Genomic DNA, 22,158 nt, shown 5'->3' with positions numbered 1-22,158 from the left:
AAAGGGGGAAGCCATAAGAAAAAATACTTGCTGGTTATGGAAGACAAATTCACTAAGTGGATAGAGGCCAAACGAGTTAAAACGGCTGAAGCCGGACCGGTGATAGACTTTACATCCGGTGTCGTACACCGGTGTTGTGTCCCACAAAGCATTGTTACTGACAATGGCTCTAACTTTACAGCCAGCGAGGTAAAAACTTGGTGAGCCAATCTGGGCATTAAGCTCGATTACGCCTCCGTTTATCACCCCCAAACAAACGGGCAAGTTGAACGGGCCAATGGCCTGATAATGAGCGGCATCAAACCCAGACTAGTGCGATCCCTAAAGGAGTCTAATAAACACTGGGTCGAGGAGCTCGACTCCGTACTCTGGGGGCTGCGAACCATGCCCAATCGCACGACCGGATACACACCGTTCTTCATGGTGTAAGGCGCAGAGGCTGTCTTGCCCCGCGATATAATTCACGACTCACCTCGAGTACGCATGTATGAGGAGAGAGAGGTCAAGCTCGATCGACAGGATGACTTAGATGGCCTCGAGGAGGAGTGCGATGTCGCAAAAGCCCATTCCGCATTCTACCAACAACAAGCTCGAAGATGCCAAAGAAGAGAAGTGCGGGCAAAGACTTATAATGTCGGTGAACTCATTCTACGCCTACTAGAGAAGAAAAAGGACAAGCTCAAGCCCAAATGGGAGGGTCCCTTCATTATATATGAAGTTCTCACTGGAGGAGCCTATCACCTTCAGAATGCATTGGACAATCACTTAGAGCCGAACCCATGGAATGCTGCTAGGCTCCGAAGATTCTACGTCTAAGTCTGGACACATACCTTTGTTCGTTCCCTTTTTCTCCTTTTCAATTTTTTACCTTTTTCGTTTTCCTTACCATTTCTAGCATGTGAGCCGCACACTTGAGGGGTACGCATCCTTAAATGTACACACCCCATCATAACTGGGGTCTTCTCTCAATAGAAGCATATTATTTTGGGCATAAAGCTCACCATATATATGTGTTGTTTGCCCACATATGTCCTGTCTTCGACATTATATGCACGTCTATGACTTAAGTTTTTGCCAAGCTGGGTTGCCTAGCTCATGTGCTTATGCCCTACGTTCCCGCTTGTTCGGCTAGGGCATAAAGGGAGCACCTCCGCGATTTTTACAACCGGGTCATCCAGACATGTACCTCAGATGCGTGAAGCCGAAAGCTAGCATTCTTAAGGGAATAATTGGTCGGCAGACAAACGACGAACTGCCTTCGTTGCAATATAAACTATCAAAATACAAAGACTCTTGTGATTGTTTCGCATCACGGCTTAGTCATGCATAAATAAATGCATGCTGACCCAGGGAAAGGAACCCTTAACAGAACTATTCTCTCTGGAAGATGTTTCTTACGATAAAAAGTAATATAACATAACTCCCCGAATACAGTTTGTCTGTTCAAGCACTATGGCTGGATTGCTTGGTTTCTGAACATACTTGGTGTTTCCCATAGGTATAGTATTCGGAAACACTCCACCCTTGGGTTTTGAAGGTTGAAGCGGAAGGTCTGCCATGACAATATTTTACAATTCGGCCAGAGATAAGTTTGATGATAAAGTGTATTGTCACATGAAATCACACGCCTACTCTTTATCTATGCCATCTATCAGGCTGTCTAGTTTACAGTCCTGCTATGGAAATTTGGCGGCTATCTTTACTTGGTCGTACACCAAGCTAATCGGAATTTCTTGCCCGTCTGGTCCCCGAGGTCCGACCGGGGCCATATGATTCGGATCAAGTCCGGTATACTGCATTTTCACCATGGCCCAGGCTTTTCGTGCACCTTCTCGACATGTTGATGCCTTGCATAGCTCAAAATGAAGACGAGCTCCCTTGAATAAATTCGCGAGCTCCCCCATCATTCCTGGAGGAGAATCGGATGGCCATAAAGCCTTAGCCATGTTCCTCATTGCTTTCCGAGCTCGCTCGTGCACTTTGGATAGCTCTTGTAGCAAGCCGCCTTGAAATCCGAACACTTGTCCCTCGAGCCGCCCAGTTAACAAACCTACAGGAACAAATCTCATAAAACTTTCCATCAGGGGATCTTATGAAAGTCAGGTTCAAGGACAAACTAAATATGCCACCTTTCAGCTTTCTGTTCTCCTTCAAGGCATCCGACAGTTGGGCTCTTACATCCTTTAACTCTTCGGCTTGTTTGATGTTGGCATCATGTAGTTTGTTCTTCTCTTTAATGGTTTGTGTTAATACACGTTGACCAGCGGCTTCTTGCCCTTCGGCATGTTGTTTGTCCGCCTGAGCAGCCTTTAGCCTCTCCTCCAACTGATCCGCCGATCATGTTTCCATAAACAAAACAATGTATATTCAAGAATCATTGTTAGCACAGAGTCGTATTTTCTGGACAATGTTGTGCTTACCATCTGGTGCCTTCTTGGATTTCTTCAAATTTTCCAGTTCGGCGGTGACAACAGTTAGCTTGGTCTGGCATTCTTCAAGCTCCTGGGACAGCGCGTTATTTTTTGTCGTGAGTACCTGATAATATAAACGACCCTTAAATCAGTTGGGCCAACTGCTTCAAGTCTCGGGGGCTACTAGCACATTATTATTAAATCCACACAAAGTTCTTACCCGCATATCCTTTGAAAGTTGGTGAGTGGCTCCAGCAAGTCCATCCCGAGCAGCTCGGATATATGCATCCGCAGAGCTGAGGGCATTGAACGCCTCTTCGGTAAAACTTGAGTCGCGCGTGGCCTCTTTCCGCCGTTGATGGTTCATCGTGCTCTCCACTTTGGAATTGGTGACAGACACATTATCTGAATCCTCCTGGAGATGACAATCCAGCATTTTGCCCATATAAACCCTAGTCCTTATGGTAGGGTCCGGGGCCGGATTGGTCGATGCATGGCCGGCGAGGTCCCCGGATATAGTCCAACGTATGCTCTTCCTAAAAAATGGCCCAGCGGAATACACCACAATTCGGTTTATCCACCGAGTGCATGTTAAAAACTACACCTCTTCGATGAAGGTGGGGGCTCGGTAGTATCACCTTTTGCCCTTCTTTTCAAAGACTCGCGCTACGTGGGCGCCGCCTTCTTAGAGGACACCTTTGATACAGGTCGGCGAGATGAGCGCCGCCCCTTCAGAGTATGAGATAGTGTGGTGGGTGAGGCGCAATGGGAAAACTCTTTTGGAGGAGACGTCTCCTGGGTACTTACATGGGAGGAGGGAGAAGGTCGGGGTAATCGGCTATAATAGTCACTTCCGCGCCATCGTAGCTCGCCTGACAAAAGACTCCTTCCTTATGTTCTATAAATATATCCGGATCTTCTTCATATCCGGGATCCAGGTCTCAAACGTGGTCCTCTGGCTGTGGAGCGGGGCTATATACCCCCTCGACGACCTTTCTCCACTCCTGTTAAAAGTAGCCAGATTAAATTCGGCTAGCTTAACTCAGGAAAAAGATTCAATGAGGCCACTAATAAAAAAACTCACCCAATCGATGGGGTTATACATGGAAAAACCTTCCCGACATTTCAAGCGAGTGAAGTCTTCCTTCTCCCCTTTGTAAAGGTCAGCTAGGATGGTGGCCAGGGCGGCAAAATTATCTAGACCCTTGAATAGGCAACGGGATGCATCGTCCTCCCTGTTGTAATTCAACATAGGAAAACCTCTAGATTGGAGCGGCTGAATGCTATCGCATTATTGAAATCTCCATTACCTCGCTTATAGACAGCCCTAAGTTGGCAAGTACTCTGATCTTGCTTGCGAGCCTCTCGACCTCCACACTGTTTCCTTCCTCAAGGCTTCGGGGATGCCAGCTGGCGTGCTTCTTTAAAGGAGCGCTGGAGAATTCGGGAAGACCGCGCCGGATTGGGTCCGAAAGAACGACGTCTTCAATATAAAACCATTCCGAGGGCCACTCTTCATATGCCTTCTTCAGAGTGCCAGACAGGTATCCTGTCCCGGCTATGCGCCATACTTCGGTTCTCCCCACCTCGAATATAGATCCCTCTTGGGAGCGGGGAACGAGGCAGAAAAATTTCTGCCATAGCTCGAAATGAGCCTCATAGCCTAGGAACAGCTCGCAAAGAGCAACGAAGCCCGTGATGTGCAGGATGGAGCCTGGCGTCACATTGTGCAGTTGGAGGCCATAATACTCCAAGAGACCTCCGAAGAAAGGGTGGATAGGGAATCCTACGCCTCTCAGGAGGAAGGACGAAGCACACCCGCTCCTCTTTCGAAGGATTGGGGAAATTCTCCACCAAGGCTTCGCCATTGATGGAAGTTAATCCAGCCCGAATGGAGACTAGATCCACAGGAGGAAGATATCCCTCCATTTGAAGTTTATTCAGATGGGCGTGGGATACTGAGCAGCTTTCCCAGTCACCTTTTTGAGGGTCGAGGGGGCGTGAGGAAGAGCTAGGACTGCCGGCCATGTTTGGGCAATTTCCTATGGCGAGTTCTAAGGACTTATGTGTGGTGTGGAATGGCATCTAAGATCTAATCTCCTTAAATAGACGCCTTCCCTGCATGGTTGGGGTGATTTGTAAAAGAAGCACCTAGACCGTTCGCATTCATCCGACACGTGGAAGCCGAGGCGACGATAGAAAAGAATCAATATTAAATGTGGAGCCGAATTATCGTCAAATCTGAAGTGTAATGGAGAACTCACCTTGCAAAGCCAAAGACATAAAGCCGGATACTACGTTGTCATTGAAGGCAAGTTCGGGGGCTACTGAGGGAGTCCTGGATAAGGGGGTCCTCGGGCGTCTAGGCTATGTGATATGGGCCGGACTGATGGGCCGTGAAGATAAAAGATGGAAGGCTTTCCCCCGTGTCTAGATGAGACTCTCAGTTGTGTGGACGGCAAGCTCGGTGGTTAGACATGTAGTTTCCTTTCTCTTTAAACCGACTTTGTACAACCCTAGCCCCCTCCGGGGTTTATATAAACCAGAGGGTTTAGTCCATAGAGGCGATGACAAATCATACAGGCTAGACATCTAGGGTTTAGCCATTACGATCTCGAGGTAGATCAACTCGTGTAATCCCTATACTCATCAAAGTCAATCAAGAAGGAAGTAGGGTATTACCTCCATTAAGAGGACCCGAACCTGGGTAAACATCGTGTCCCCCGTCTCCTATTACATTCGATCCTCACACGCACAGTTCGGGACCCCCTACCCAAGATCAACCGTATTTGACACCGACAACAGTTTCTCCTCTTTCTCATCCTGCCTAATGGGTATTTCGAAGCGCTTAGCAAGGCGGGAGGCAAAGATACCTCCGAAAATAGGACCCTTGGTATGGTTTAAACTCAACCGTTTAGCAACCAGATGATAACCCACAAGTATAGGGGATCGCAACAGTTTTCGAGGGTAGTGTATTCAACCCAAATTTATAGATTCGACACAAGGGGAGCAAAAGAATATTTGTAAGTATTAGCAACTGAGTTGTCAATTCAGTCACACCTGGAGATTAATTATCGGCAGCAAAGTGATCAGTAGCATAGTAATATGATAGTTTTGATAGTAGTAGCAATAGTAATAGCAATGGTAACAGTGACAACAGTAATTTTGTAGCAAGTGTAACAGTAATGATAGCAGTAGTAACTTAGCAAGAACAATATGTAGGAAAATCGTAGGCATTGGATCGATGATTTGTTGGATGATATTCATCATGTGACAGTCATAACCTAGGGTGATAGGGCACTAGCTCTAGTTCATAAATATAATGTAGACATGTATTCCGTAAATCGTCATACGTGCTTATGGAAAGAACTTGCATGACATCTTTTGTCCTACCCTCCCGTGGCAGCGGGGTCCTATTGGAAACTAAGGGATATTAAGGCCTCCTTTTAATAAAGAACCGGAACAAAGCATTAACACACGGTGAATACATGAACTCCTCAAACTAAGGTCATCATCGGGACTAGTCCCGACTATTGTCACTCCGGGGTTGTCATATCATAACACGTAGTAGGTCACAATAACTTGCAAGATCGGATCTAGAACATCGATATAATGGTGAAAACATAAACGGTTCAGATCTGAAATCATGGCACCCGGGCCCAAAGTGACAAGCATTAAGCATGGCAAAGTCATAGCAACATCAATCTCAGAACATAGTGGACACTAGGGATCAAGCCCTAACAAAACTAACTAGATTACATGATGAATCTCATCCAACTCCTCACCGACCAGCAAGCCTACGAAGGAATTACTCACTCCCGGTGGGGAGCATCATGGAATTAGCGATGGAGAAGGATTGGTGATGACGAAGATCAAAGACCCCCCTCTCCGGAGCTCCAAACGGACTCCAGATCTGGCCTCTCGATGAAGAACGGGAGGTGAAAGCGGCTCCATCTCGTTGAACGCGATAATTCTTTCTCCCTAATTTTTTCCTGGAAATATGGGATTTTATAGCATCAGTTTCAGGGTCCAGGGGGCCACCAGGTGGGGACAACCCACCTGGGCGCACATGGGGGGCAGGCGCGCCCTGGTGGGTTGTGCCCACCCAGGTGCCCCCCTCCGGTGGTTCTTGGCTCTAGAAATTCTCTTTTATTGTATAAAAAATCCTCGCAAAGTTTCGTTCCATTATGAGAACTTTTATTTCTGCAAGAAAACAACACCATGGTAGTTCTGCTGAAAACAGCGTAAGTTCAGGGTTAGTTTCATTCAAATCATGCAAATTAGAGTCCAAAACAAGAGGAAAAGCGTTAGGAAAAGTAGATACGTTGGATACGTATCACCATCGTGCCTAAACTGAAAGTTCTATCACAAAGTAAAGCATGACGCAAAATGGCAAGGTCAGGAGCACTAAGGCCTCCACTCTCCCTGCGACCAATTAAACATCTCCAAGCAAATAATGAGTAGTAGCGCAAAACAGGAAAAATGTAAACTAGCCACTCTCGTTTCCAACACCTTTCTCCTTTCCCCTATGATAACTTCATCAATAAAAGCTTCCACATCTCTAGGACGTGGTTTATCGGCGCTACCCTCATAAGGTAATTTACAAACCTTACAAAAGTCATAAAGTGTCATCTCCTTATGCTCATCATATAAGTGAAACTCTACCGTGGGTGGTGATCTCCTAGCATGAAAGTGAAAATTTTACACGAAAGTATTAGTGAGTAGGAGGTACTGATCACACTTATCGTGAAGAAAGTCGGTGAGTCCTGCATTCTCAGCCAAATAATAGAAATCCTCAGAAATTCCACCCGCCTGTAAGAATGCATCACATGGCCATTCACACGGCCGAATCTCCGCGATGCGAGGAAGATTATACTTGGGCTTCTCCTTCTCCTCATTTCCATTTTCCTTCGAACCTCGGCTCGAAGAGCCTCTCAACAATCTCATCATCATTTTCTTCCTCTGAAAAATTTCAGAAATTTTTAGTGACTCAAAATAAAAGTGAACCAAACTCAACAGAATTGATAGCAACTTCCTACAAGTGTCTAGAGGCTATATCATGCATCAAAACTACTTTGGACCATATAATTTTGACATCCAAGCTCAAGAACAGGGTCACCATAGAAGCAAAAAATTTGCAATAAATTAAGCACTAGAACAAAAACTAATTGGACCATTGGAGGAGTTACATACTGAAGAACAATCCCCAAAAGCAGTTTTGTGAATGGAGCTTTGGCAAGGAGATCGAAGATGGCAGCAAAATGAGAAAGAACACGGGTGTGAGCTACGGGGTGATTTTTCTGGAGGAAGATGAAGTGGATGGGTGCTAAAATAAGTGGAGGGGACCCACATGGGACCCACAAGACAGGGGGCGCGCCCAGGGGGTAGGGCGCGCCCTCCACCCTTGTGGACAGGTGGTGGGTCCCCCTGGTGTGTTCTCAGCACCATAAATTCTCAAATATTCTATAAAAATCATACTACATTTTCAGTGCATTTGGAGAACTATTATTTTTGGGACATTTTTTATTGCATGGGTAATTCAGAAAACATACAGAAAATACTATTTTTGCTTTATTTAATCTAAATAATAGAAAGTAAAATATGGGTATGAAGAGTTGTGCCTTGTAAATTCATCCATCGCATGCCCATCAAAAGTAATCCATTAACAAGGTTGATCAAGTCTTATTAACAAACTTCTTCCGAATGACATGAAACCGGAGAATTTTCGAATAACACAAGGTTACCTCAGCGGGGATATGCATGTCCAACAATAAGAATATCATATTTCTTTTTGAAAGTAGGAAGAGGGAATTCAAACCCTCCAATAGTAATAGTTGAAAATTTTCCAATATAATTGATACTATGAACTTGAGGCTATTTCTTTGGAAAGTGTACCGTATGCTCATTACCATTAACATGAAAAGTGACATTGCCTTTGTTGCAATCAATAATAGACCCTACAGTATTCAAAAAGGGTCTACCAAGGATGATCGACATATTATCATCCTCGGGAATATCAAGAATAACAAAGTTCCTTAGAACAGTAACGTTTGCAACCACAATAGGCACATCCTCACAAATACCGATGGGTATGGCAGTTGATTTATCAGCCATTTGCAAAGAAATTTCAGTAGGTGTCAACTTATTCAATTCAAGTCTATGATATAAATATAAAGGCATAACACTAACACCGGCTCCAAGATCACATAAAGCAGTTTTAACATAGTTTCTTTTAATGGAGCATGGTATAGTTGGTACTCTTGGATCTCCAAGTTTCTTTGGTATTCCACCCTTAAAAGTATAATTAGCAAGCATGGTGGAAATTTCAGCTTCGGGTATCTTTATTTATTAGTAACAATGTCTTTCATATACTTAGCATAAGAAGGCATTTTAAGCATATCAGTCAAACGCATACGCAAAAAGATAGGTCTAATCATTTCAGCAAAGAGCTCAAAATCCTCATCATCCTTTTTCTTAGATGGCTTAGGAGGAAAGGGTATGGGTTTCTGAACCCATGGTTCTCTTTCTTTACCATGTTTCCTAGCAATGAAGTCTCTCCTATCATAACGTTGATTCTTTGATTTTGAGTTATCAAGATCAACAACAGGTTCAATCTCTACATCATTATGATTACTAGATTGAGCATCAACATGAACATCATCATTAACATCATCACCAGGTTCATGTTCATCACCAGATTGTGTCTCAACATCACAAATAGTAATACCATTGGGATTCTCAGGTGTGTCTATAACAGGTTCACTAGAAGCATGCAAAGTCCTATCATTTTTTTTTCTTTTTATTAGAAGGACTAGATGCATCGGTATTAGTTCTGTGAGAATCTTGCTCAACTCTCGTAGGATGGCCCTCGGGATACAAAGGTTCCTGGGTCATTTTACCACCTCTAGTCATAACCCTAAGATCATTATCATTATTCTCACTATCCAACTCATTAAGCAAATCATCATGTGCCTTAAGTACTTGTTCTACTTGAATTATAACCATGGAAGCATGTTTACTAATAAGCTTAAGATCATTAACAGTTCTACTCATATAATCACCCAAGTAGTCAAGCATGTGACCATTATGTTTCGATTGTCTACTAACATAAGCATTGAAGTTTTCTTCTTTAACAATAAAATTATCAAAATCATCCAAGCATTGACTAACAGACTTATTATGAGGAATATCACCTTCATCAAATATATGGAGAGAGTTTACCTCTACAACCTGTGTCGGTTTATCAAGACCATGTATTTCTTCAATAGGCGGTAGATTCTTAACATCTTCAGCTTTAATACCTTTTTTGATAGGAAGACTGTAAGGGAACCCTCTACAGTATAATTGGTGCAACAAACCCAAATTGCAAGTACCATGCCTTGAACCTGGGTGGGTGGGAAGGCATCAACCCCTTCCCACCACTAGGCTATGCCTTAGTCTGCCTTTAATACCTTTTTCTTTCATAGATTTCTTTGCCTCTTGCATATCTTTAGGACTGAGAAATAGAATACCCCTTTTCTTTGGAGTTGGCTTAGGAGTTGGTTCAAGAAGTGTCCAATCATTATCATTACTCAATAGCAATTCAGCTTGCTCAACCGTTCTTTCCCTGAAAACACAACCAACACAACTATCCAGGTGGTCTCTGGAAGGATCGGTTAGTCCATTATAAAAGATATCAAGTATTTCATTTTTTTGAGAGGATGATCAGGCAAAGCATTAAGTAATTGGAGAAGCCTCCCCCAAGCTTGTGGAATCTCTTCTTCAATTTTCACAAAGTTAAATATTTCCCTTAGGGCGGCTTGTTTCTTATGAGCAGGGAAATATTTTGCAGAAAAATAGTAAATCATATCCTGGGGACTACACACACAACCAGGAGCAACAGAATTAAACCATAACTTAGCATCACCCTTTAATGAGAAAGGAAACAACTTAAGAATATAGTAATTCCAATTTTTTCCTCATGAGCAAATAGGATGGCTATATCATTCAATTTAGTAAGATGTGCCACAACAGTTTCAGATTCATAACCATAGAAAGGATCAGATTCAACCATAGTAATTAACTTAGGATAGACAGAGAATTCATAATCCTTATTGGTAACAAAGATAGGTGAAGTAGCAAACATAGGGTCATATTGCATTCTACCATTCAAAGACTTCTCTTTCAGCTTAGCTAACAGTTTCTTAAGATCATCTCTATCATTACAAGCAAGAAAGTCACTAGCAGTTTCCTCATCCATAATATAACCCTCAGGTACAACAGGCAATTCATATCTAGGGGGAGAATCATAATCTTTAGTTTCAATAATATCATCGGGTTCAGTAATTTCACTCTCTCTAACCCTAGCAAGTTGTTCATCGAGAAATTCACCAAGTGGCACGGTATTATCAAGCAGAGAAGTAGTTTCATCATAAGCATCATGCATAGCAGAACTGGCATCATCAATAACATGCGACATGTCAGAATCAATAGCAGGTGTAGGTGTCGCAAGTTTACTCAAAACAAAAGGAGAATCAAGTGCGGAGCTAGATGACAGTTCCTTACCTCCCCTCGTAGTTGAGGGAAAATTCTTGATTCTTTGATCTTTTAAATTCCTCATAGTGATCAGCAGAGATAAATCCCAAGTGACTAAGAGAATAGAGCTATGCTCCCCGGCAACGACGCCAGAAAAAGGTCTTCATAACCCACAAGTATAGGGGATTGCAACAGTTTTCGAGGGTAGCGTACTCAACCCAAATTTATTGATTCGACACAAGGGGAGTCAAAGAATATTCTCAAGTATTAGCAGCTGAGTTGTCAATTCAACCACACCTGAAAGACATAATATCTGCAGCAAAGTATTTAGTAGCAAAGTGGTATGGAAGTAATGGTAACAGTGGCAAAAGTAACAGTAGTCGTTTTGTAGCAATCGTAATAGTGGCAACGGAAAAGTAACTTAGAAAGATCAATATGAAACGAGCTCGTAGGCAATGGATCAATCATGGATAATTATGTCAGATGGCATTCATCATGCAACAGTTATAACATGGGGTGACACAGAACTAGCTCCAATTCATCAATATAATGTAGGCATGTATTCCAAATATAGTCATACGTGCTTATGGAAAAGAACTTGCATGACATCTTTTGTCCTACCCTCCTGTGGCAGCGGGGTCCTATTGGAAACTAAGGGATATTAAGGCCTCCTTTTAATAGAGTACCGGACTAAAGCATTAGCACTTAGTGAATACATGAACTCCTCAAACTACAGTCATCACCGGGAAGTGTCTCGACTATTCTCACTCCGGGGTTGCCGGATCATAACATGTAGTAGGTGACTATAACTTGCAAGATAGGATCAAGAACACAAATATATTCATGAAAACATAATTGGTTCAGATCTGAAATCATGGCACTCGGGCCCTAGTGACAAGCATTAGGCATAGCAAGGTCATAGCAACATCAATATTAGAACATAGTGGATACTAGGGATCAAACCCTAACAAAACTAACTTGATTACATGGTAAATCTCATCTAACCCATCACCGTCCAGCAAGCCTATGATGGAATTACTCACGCACGGCAGTGATCATCATGAAATTGGTGATGGAGGAAGGTTGGAGATGATGATGGCAACGATCTCCCCTCTCCGGAGCCCCGAACAGACTCCAGATCTGCCCTCCTGAGAAAGAACAGGGGGTGACAGCGGCTCCATATCGTAAAACGCGATGAATCCTTCTCCCTGATTTTTTTTCTCCCCGAACGTGAATTTATGGAGTTGGATTTGAGGTCGGTGGAGCCTCATGGGACCCACAAGGACAGAGGGTGCGCCCCAGGAGGGTGGGCGCGCCCTCCACCCTTGTGGACAAGGTGTGGGTCCCCTTTGGTTGATTATTTCGCCAATATTTTTATTTATTCCAAAAATGATCTCCGTGAAGTTTCAGGTCATTCCGAGAACTTTTATTTCTACACAAAAATAACACCATGGCAATTCTTCTGAAAACAACATCAGTCCGGGTTAGTTCCATTCAAATCATGCAAATTAGAGTCCAAAACAAGGGCAAGTAATATACCGATGACAAAGGGAACAACGTATGTTGTTATGCGGTTTGACCGATAAAGATCTTCATAGAATATGTAGGAACCAATATGAGCATCTAGGTTTCGCTATTAGTTATTGACCAGAGATGAGTCTCGGTCATGTCTACATAGTTCTCGAACCCGTAGGGTCCGCACGCTTAACATTCAATGACGATCGGTACTAGGAGGTTATGTGTTTTGATGTACCGAAGGTAGTTCGGAGTCCCAGATGAGACCATGGACATGATGAGGAGTCTCAAAATGGTCTAGACATGAAGATTGATATATTGGAAGGTTATGCTTGGACACCGGAAAGGTTTTGGGTTAGTTCGAGCATTTTCCGGAGTACCAAGGGGTTACCGGAACCCCCTGGGGCTTAATGGGCCTACATGGGCTTAGTGGAAGAGAGGAGGTGGCGGCGAAGAGGTGGGGCGCGCCCCCAAAGCCCAATCCGAATTGGGAAGGGGGTCGGCCCCCTTTCCTTTCTATCCCTCTTCCCTTCCTTCCCCCTCCTAGTTGGACTAGGAAAGGGGGGAAACCTACTCCTAGTAGGAGTAGGAATTCCCCCTTAGGGCACGCCCTAGGAGGCTGGCCCTCCCCCTCCTCCACTCCTTTATATACGGGGGAGGGGGTCACCCGATAGACACTCCAAGATTTGTCTTAGCCGTGTGTGGTGCCCCCTCCACAGTTTTCCACCTCGGTCATATTGTCGTAGTCCTTAGGCGAAGCCCTGCGTCGGTAACTTCATCATCACCGTCACCATGCCGTTGTGCTGACGAAACTCTCCCTCGGCCTCAGCTAGATCTAGAGTTCGAGGGACGCCATCGAGCTGAACATGTGCAGATCACGGAGGTGTCGTGCGTTCAGTACTAGATCGGTTGGATCGCGAAGACGTTCGACTACATCAACCGCGTTACTTAATGCTTCCGCTTTCGGTCTATGAGGGTACGTGGACACAATCTCCCCGCTCATTGCTATTAATCTCCTAGATAGATCTTGTGTGATCGTAGGAACTTTTTTGAAAAAACTGTGTTCCCCAACAGTGGTATCAGATCCAAGTTTATGCGTAGATGTTATATGCACTAGTAGAACACAAAGGAGTTGTGGGTGTGGGTATATACATATTGCTTGCCGTCACTAGTTGTTTCTTGATTCGGTGGTATTGTTGGATGAAGCGGCCCGGACCGACATTACATGACCGCGTTCATGAGACTGCTTCTACCGACGTGCTTTGCACACAGGTGGCTGGCGGATGTCAGTTTCTCCAAATTTAGTTGAATCAGATTCAATGAATAGGGTTCTTTTGAAGATCAAAAAGCAATCACTATACCGCATTGTGGTTTTTGATGCGTAGGTAAGAACGGTTGTTGCTAAGCCCGTAGCAGCTACGTAAAACTTGCAACAACAAAGTAGAGAATGTCGAACTTGTTTTGTGATGTGATATGGTCAAGATGTGATTATATAAATTATTGTATGAGATGATCATGTTTTGTAACACAGTTATCGGCAACTGGCAGGAGCCATATGGTTGTCGCTTTATTGTGTGAAATGCAATCACCATGTAATTGCTTTACTCTATCACTAAGCGGTAGCGATGGTCGTAGAAGCAATAGTTGGCGAGACGACAACGATGCTACGATGGAGATCAAGGTGTCAAGCCGGTGAAGATGGTGATCATGATGGTTCTTTGGAGATGGAGATCAAAGGCACAAGATGATGATGGCTAATACGTCTCCAACATATCTATAATTTTTGATTGTTCCATGCTATATTATATTCTGTTTTGGACATTATTGGGATTTATTATACACTTTTATATTATTTTGGGGACTAACCTATTAACCGGATGCCTAGCCCAGAATTGCTGTTTTTTTTGCCTATTTTAGGGTTTCGTAGAAAAAGAATATCAAACGGAGTCCAAATGGAATGAACCCTTCGGGAACGTGATTTTCGGAACGAACATGATCTAGAGGACTTGAACCCTACGTTAAGGAATCAACGAGGAAGGCACGAGGTAGGGGGCGCGCCAACCCCCCCCCCCCCCCCCCCCCCCCCCCCCCCCCCCCAGGCACGCCCTCCACCCTCGTGGGCCCGTTGTTGCTCCACTGTCGTACTCCTTCCTCCTATATATACATACGTACCCCCAAACTACCAGATACGGAGCCAAAACCCTAATTCCACTGCCGTAACTTTCTGTATCCACGAGATCCCATCTTGGGGCCTTTTTCGGAGCTTCGCCGGAGGGGGCATCGATCACGGAGGGCTTCTACATCAACACCATAGCCCCTCCGATGAAGTGTGAGTAGTTTACTTCAGACCTACGGGCCCATAGTTATTAGCTAGATGGCTTCTTCTCTCTTTTTGGATCTCAATACAAAGTTCTCCCCCCTCTCTTGTGGAGATCTATTCGATGTAATCTTTTTTGCGGTGTGTTTGTTAAGACCGATGAATTGTGGGTTTATGATCAAGTTTATCTATGAACAATATTTGAATCTTCTCTGAATTCTTTTATGTATGATTGGTTATCTTTGCAAGTCCCTTCGAATTATCAGTTTGGTTTGGCCTACTAGATTGATCTTTCTTGCAATGGGAGAAGTGCTTAGCTTTGGGTTCAATCTTGTGGTGTCCTTTCCCAGTGACAGTAGGGGCAGTAGGGCACGTATTGTATTGTTTACATCGAGGATAACAAGATGGGGTTTGTATCATATTGCATGAGTTTATCCCTCTACATCATGTCATCTTGCTTAAAGCGTTACTCTGTTCTCTTGAACTTAATACTCTAGATGCATGTTGGATAGCGGTCGATGTGTGGAGTAATAGTAGTAGATGCAGGCAGGAGTTGGTCTACTTGTCTCGGGCGTGATGCCTATATACATGATCATACCTAGATATTCTCATAACTATGCTTAATTCTGTCAATTGCTCAACAGTAATTTGTTCACCCACCGTAAAAACTTATGCTCTTGAGAGAAGCCACTAGTGAAACCTATGGCCCCGGGGTCTATCTTCCATCATATTAATCTTCCAATACTTAGTTATTTCCTTTGACATTTATTTTACTTGCATCTTTTTTCTCTTTATCATAAAAATACCAAAAATATTATCCTATCATATCTATCAGATCTCACTCTCGTAAGTGACCGTGTAGGGATTGACAACCCCTTATCGCGTTGGTTGCGAGGATTTATTTGTTTTTGTAGGTGCGAGGGACTCGTGAGTGGCCTTCTACTGGATTGATACATTGGTTCTCAAAAACTGAGGGAAATACTTATGCTACTTTGCTGCATCACCCTTTCCTCTTCAAGGGAAAACCAACACAGTGCTCAAGAGGTAGCAAGAAGGATTTCTGGCGCTGTTGCCAGGGAGGTTCGTGCAATACAAGTCAAGATTTGACTCCCGACAATGAGTCACTTGTGGCGCCGTTGCAAGTCAAGACATACCAAGTACCCATCACAAACCCTTATCTCCCGCATTACATTATTTGACATTTGCCTCTCGTTTTCCTCTCCCCCACTTCACCCTTGCCGTTTTATTCCCCCTCTCTCTCCATCCTCCCTCTCTTTCTCTATTTGCCTCTTTTTGCCCGTTTCTTGTTTGCTTGTGTGTTGGATTGCTTGATTGTCACGATGGCTCAAGATAATACTAAATTGTGTGACTTCACCAATATCAACAACAATGATTTCCTTAGCACTCCGATTGCTCCTCTTACCGATACTGAATCTTGTGAAATCAATGTTGCTTTGTTGAATCTTGTCATGAAAGATCAATTCGCCGGCCTTCCTAGTGAAGATGTCGCTACCCATCTGAATAGCTTCATTGATTTATGTGATATGAAAAAGAAGAAAGATGTGGATAATGATATTGTTAAATTGAAGCTATTCCCTTTTTCGCTTAGAGATCGTGCTAAAGCTTGGTTTTCGTCTTTGCCTAAAAATAGTATTGATTCGTGGAATAAGTGCAAAGATGCTTTTATCTCTAAGTATTTTCCTCCCGCTAAGATCATCTCTCTTAGAAATGATATTATGAATTTTAAGCAACTTGATCATTAACATGTTGCACAAGCTTGGGAGAGGATGAAATTAATGATACGTAATTGCCCTACACATGGTTTGAATTTGTGGATGATTATACAAAAAATTTATGCCGGATTGAATTTTGCTTCTAGAAATCTTTTAGATTTGGCCGCGGGAGGCACTTTTATGGAAATAATTTTAGGAGAAGCTACTAAACTCCTAGATAATATTATGGTTAATTATTCTCAATGGCACACTGAAAGATCTACTAATAAGAAAGTGCATGCGATAGAAGAAATCAATGTTTTGAGTGGAAATATGGATGAACTTATGAAATTATTTTCTAATAAAAGTGTTTCTTATGATCCTAATGATATGCCTTTGTATACTTTGATTGAGAATAATAATGAATCTATGGATGTGAATTTTGTTGGTAGGAATAATTTTGGTAACAACGTATAGAGGAAACTTTAATCATAGGCTGTATCCTAGTAATTCCTCTAATAATTATGGTAATTCCTACAACAATTCTTATGGAAATTATAACAATATGTCCTCTGATTTTGAATCTAATATTAAAGAATTTATTACTTCGCAAAAGAATTTTAATGCTTTGATTGAAGGAAAATTGCTTAAGATTGATGAGTTGGCTAGGAACGTTGATAGAATTTCTCTTGATGTTGATTCTTTGAAACTTAGATCTATTCCACCTAAGCATGATATCAATGAGTCTCTCAAAGCCATGAGAATTTCCATTGATAAGTGCAAAGAAAGAACCGCTAGGATGCATGCTAAGAAAGATTGCTTTATAAAAGCGTGTTCTTCTAGTTTCCATGATAATAAAGATGAAGATCTAAAAGTTATTGATGTGTCCCCTATTAAATATTTGTTTTGAAATATGAATCTTGGTAATTATGGGACTAAATATGATCCACCTTTACCTAGACGGTGTTCCAAAAATTCAGAGTCTTTAGATCTTGATGCTAAAATTGTTAAAAGTGGGATTGAAGAAGTCAAAACTTTAAATATTAATGTACCCACTATTTTGGATTTCAAGGAATTTAATTATGATAATTGCTCTTTGATAGATTGTATTTCCTTATTGCAATCCGTGCTAAATTCTCCTCATGCTTATAGTCAAAATAAAGCTTTTACTAAACATGTCGTTGATGCTTCGATGCAATCTTATGAAGAAAAACTTGAGTTGGAAGTTTCTATCCCTAGAAAACTTTATGATGAGTGGTAACCTAATATTAAAATTAAAATTAAATATCATGAATGCTATGCTTTGTGTGATTTGGGTGCTAGTGTTTCCACGATTCCAAAGACTTTGTGTGATTTGCTAGGTTTTCGTGATTTTGATGATTGCTCTTTAAACTTGCACCTTGCGGATTCCACTATTAAGAAACCTATGGGAAGAATTAATGATGTTCTTATTATTTGAAATACGAATTATGTGCCCGTATATTTTATTGTTCTTGACATAGATTGCAATCCTTCATGTCCTATTATTCTTGGTAGACCTTACCTTAGAACGATTGGTGCAATTATTGATATGAAGGAAGGGAATATTAGATTCCAATTTCTGTTAAGGAAAGGCATGGAACACTTCCCTAGAAAGAAAAATAAATTACCTTATGAATCTATTATGAGAGCCACTTATGGATTGCCTACCAAAGATGGCAATACCTAGATCTATCCTTACTTTTATGCCTAGCTAGGGGCGTTAAACGATAGCGCTTGTTGGGAGGCAACCCAATTTTATTTTTATTCCTTGCTTTTTGCTCCTGTTTAGTAATAAATAATTTATCTAGCCTCTATTTTGGTTGTGTTTTTTGTGTTTAATTAGTGTTTGTGCCAAGTAGAATCGTTGCGAAGACTTGGGGAAAGTCTTTTTAATCTTGCTGTAAAAAAGGGAAACTTTAGCGCTCACGAGAATTGCTGCCACTTTTATTTGGAAAGTTATATTTAGTTAATTATTTTTGCAGATGATTAATATATAAATTCCTCACGTCCAGAAATTTATTTTAGAATTTTTGGGGTTCCAGATCTTGCGTTAGCTACAGATTGCTACAGACTGTTCTGTTTTTGACAGATTCTGTTTTTCATGTGTTCTTTGCTTATTTTGATGAATCTATGGCTAGTAAAATAGTTTATAAACCATAGAGAAGTTGTAATACAGTAGGTTTAACACCAATATAAATAAAGAATGAGTTCATTACAGTACCTTGAAGCGGTGTTTTGTTTTCTTTCGCTAACGGAGCTCACGAGATTTTCTACTTTAAGTTTTGTGTTGTGAAGTTTTCAAGTTTTGGGTAAAAGATTTGATGGATTATGGAACAAGGAGTGGAAATATCCTAAGCTTGGGGATGCCCATGTCACCCCAAGATAATCTAAGGACACCTAAAAGCCAAAGCTTGGGGATGCCCCGGAAGGCATCCCCTCTTTCGTCTACTTCCATCGGTAACTTTACTTGGAGCTATATTTTTATTTACCACATGATATGTGTTTTTCTTGGAGCGCCTTGTATTATTTGAGTCTTTATTTGTTAGTTTTCCACAATCATCCTTTCTGTACACACCTTTTGAGAGAGACACACATGATTCGGAAATTGTTAGAATACTCTATGTGCTTCACTTATATCTTTTGAGTTATATAGTTTTTGCTCTAGTGCCTCACTTATATCTTTTAGAGCACGTCGGTGGATTTGTTTTATAGAAGCTATTGTTCTCTCATGCTTCACTTAGATTATTTTAAGAGTCCTACAAAACAGCATGGTAATTTTCTTTAATTATGTTAGGCATTCAAGATTAGTAAAAAAATTCTTATGAGTGTGTTGAATACTATGAGAAGGTTGATACTTGATAATTGTTTTGAGATATGGAGATGGTAATATTAGAGTCATGCTAGTCGGGTAGTTGTGAATTTGAGAAATACTTGTGTTAAAGTTTGTGATTCCCGTAGCATGCACGTATGGTGAACCGTTATGTGATGAAGTCGGAGCATGATTTATTTATTGATTGTCTTCCTTATGAGTGGCGGTCGGGGATGAGCGATGGTCTTTTCCTACCAATCTATCCCCCTAGGAGCATGCGCATAATACTTTGATTTGATAACTTGTAGATTTTTTGCAATAAGTATATGAGTTCTTTATGACTAAGGTTGATTCCATGGATCATACGCACTTTTCTTCCTTCCACCATTGCTAGCCTCTCTAATACCGTGCACCTTTCACCGGTATCATACACCCACCATATACCTTCCTCAAAAGAGCCACCATACCTAACTATCATGGCATTTCCATAGACATTCCGAGATATATTGCCTTGCAACTTTCCACCGTTCCGTTTACTATGACACGCTCCATCATTGTCATATTGCTTTACATGATCATGTAGTTGACATTGTATTTGTGGCAAAGCCACCGTTCATAATTCTTTCATACATGTCACCAGTGGCGAATCTAGAAAAAAATGGAGGGCGGGCTGGGCTGCCTGGGTCATGCAAATATGTGTTGGATTGGGCCTGCAAGTAGTTGGGTTGGGCCTTAATACTAGTAGTAGAAACAAATTTTACAGTGCTGGAGGGGGGGCTTGAGCCTGTTAAAGCCCCCCAGTAGAATCGCCCCTGCATGTCACTCTTGATTCATTGCATATCCCGGTACACCGCCGGAGGCATTCACATAGAGTCATATTTTGTTCTAAGTATTGAGTTGTAATTGTTGAGTTGTAAGTAAATAAAAGTGTGATGATCATCATTTTTAGAGCATTGTCCCAACTGAGAAAAGGATGATGGAGACTATGATTCCCCCACAAGTCGGGATGAGACTCCGGACGAAAAAAAGAGGCCAGAAAAAAAGGAGAAAAGGCCCAAATAAAAAAATGAGATAAAAAGAGAGAAGGGACAGTGTTACTATCGTTTTACCACACTTGTGCTTCAAAGTAGCACCATGATCTTCATAATAGAGAGTCTCCTATGTTATCACTTTCATATACTAGTGGGAATTTTTCATTATAGAACTTGGCTTGTATATTCCAATGATGGGCTTCCTCAAAATGCCCTAGGTCTTCGTGAGCAAGCGAGTTGGATGCACACCCATTTAGTTCCTTTTGTTGAGCTTTCACATACTTATAGCTCTAGTGCATCTGTTGCATGGCAATCCCTACTCACTCACATTGATATCTATTGATGGGCATCTCCATAGCCCGTTGATACGCCTAGTTGATGTGACATTATCTTCCCCTTTTTTGTCTCCTCCACAACCACCATTCTATTCCACCTAAAGTGCTATGTCCATGGCTCACGCTCATGTATTGCGTAAAGATTGAAAAAGTTTGAGAACACCAAAAGTATGAAACAATTGTTTGGCTTGTCATCGGGGTTGTGCATGATTTAAATACTTTGTGTGGTGAAGATAGAGCATAACCAGACTATATGATTTTGTAGGGATAACTTTCTTTGGCCATGTTATTTTGAAGAGACATAATTGCTTAGTTAGTATGCTTGAAGTATTATTATTTCTATGTCAATATTGAACTTTTGTCTTGAATCTTTTGGATCTGAATATTCATACCACAATTAAGAAGAATTACATTGAAATTATGCCAAGTAGCATTCCACATCAAAAATTCTGTTTTTATCATTTACCTACTCGAGGACGAGCAGGAATTAAGCTTGGGGATGCTTGATACGTCTCCAACGCATCTATAATTTTTGATTGTTCCATGCTATATTATATTCTGTTTTGGACATTATTGGGCTTTATTATACACTTTTATATTATTTTTGGGACTAACCTATTAACCGGAGGCCCAGCCCAGAATTGTTTTTTTGCCTATTTTAGGGTTTCGCAGAAAAAGAATATCAAACGGAGTCCAAACAGAATGAAACCTTCGGGGACGTGATTTTCGGAATGGACATGATCCAGATGACTTGGACCCTATGTCAAGCAATCAACGAGGAAGGCACGAGGTAGGGGGGCGCCTCCCCCCCAGCGCGCCCTCCACCCTCGTGGGCCCCCTGTTGCTCCACCGACGTACTCCTTCCTCCTATATATACCTACGTACCCCCAAACTACCAGATACGGAGCCAAAACCCTAATTCCACCGCCGTAACTTTCTGTATCCACGAGATCCCATCTTGGGGCCTTTTCCGGAGCTCCGCCGGAGGGGGCATCGATCACGGCGGGCTTCTACATCAACACCATAGCCCCTCTGATGAAGTGTGAGTAGTTTACTTCAGACCAACGGGTCCATAGTTATTAGCTAGATGGCTTCTTCTCTCTTTTTGTATCTCAATCCAAAGTTCTCCCCCTCTCTTGTGGAGATCTATTCGGTGTAATCTTCTTTTGCGGTGTGTTTGTTGAGACCAATGAATTGTGGGTTTATGATCAAGTTTATCTATGAACAATATTTGAATCTTCTCTGAATTCTTTTATGTATAATTGGTTATCTTTGCAAGTCTCTTCGAGTTACCAGTTTGGTTTGGCCTACTAGATTGATCTTTCTTGCAATGGGAGAAGTGCTTAGCTTTGGGTTCAATCTTGCAGTCTCCTTTCCCAGTGACAGTAGGGGCAGCAAGGCACGTATTGTATTGTTGCCATCGAGGATAACAAGATGGGGTTTATATCATACTGCATGAGTTTATCCCTCTACATCATGTCACCTTGATTAAA

This window comes from Triticum urartu, chromosome 6 (genome assembly GCF_003073215.2).
Source record: "Triticum urartu cultivar G1812 chromosome 6, Tu2.1, whole genome shotgun sequence".
In the NCBI taxonomy this organism is placed as follows: Eukaryota; Viridiplantae; Streptophyta; class Magnoliopsida; order Poales; family Poaceae; genus Triticum; species Triticum urartu.
The sequence above is the reverse complement of the archived record's forward strand: the minus strand, read 5'-3'. Positions refer to the sequence as shown.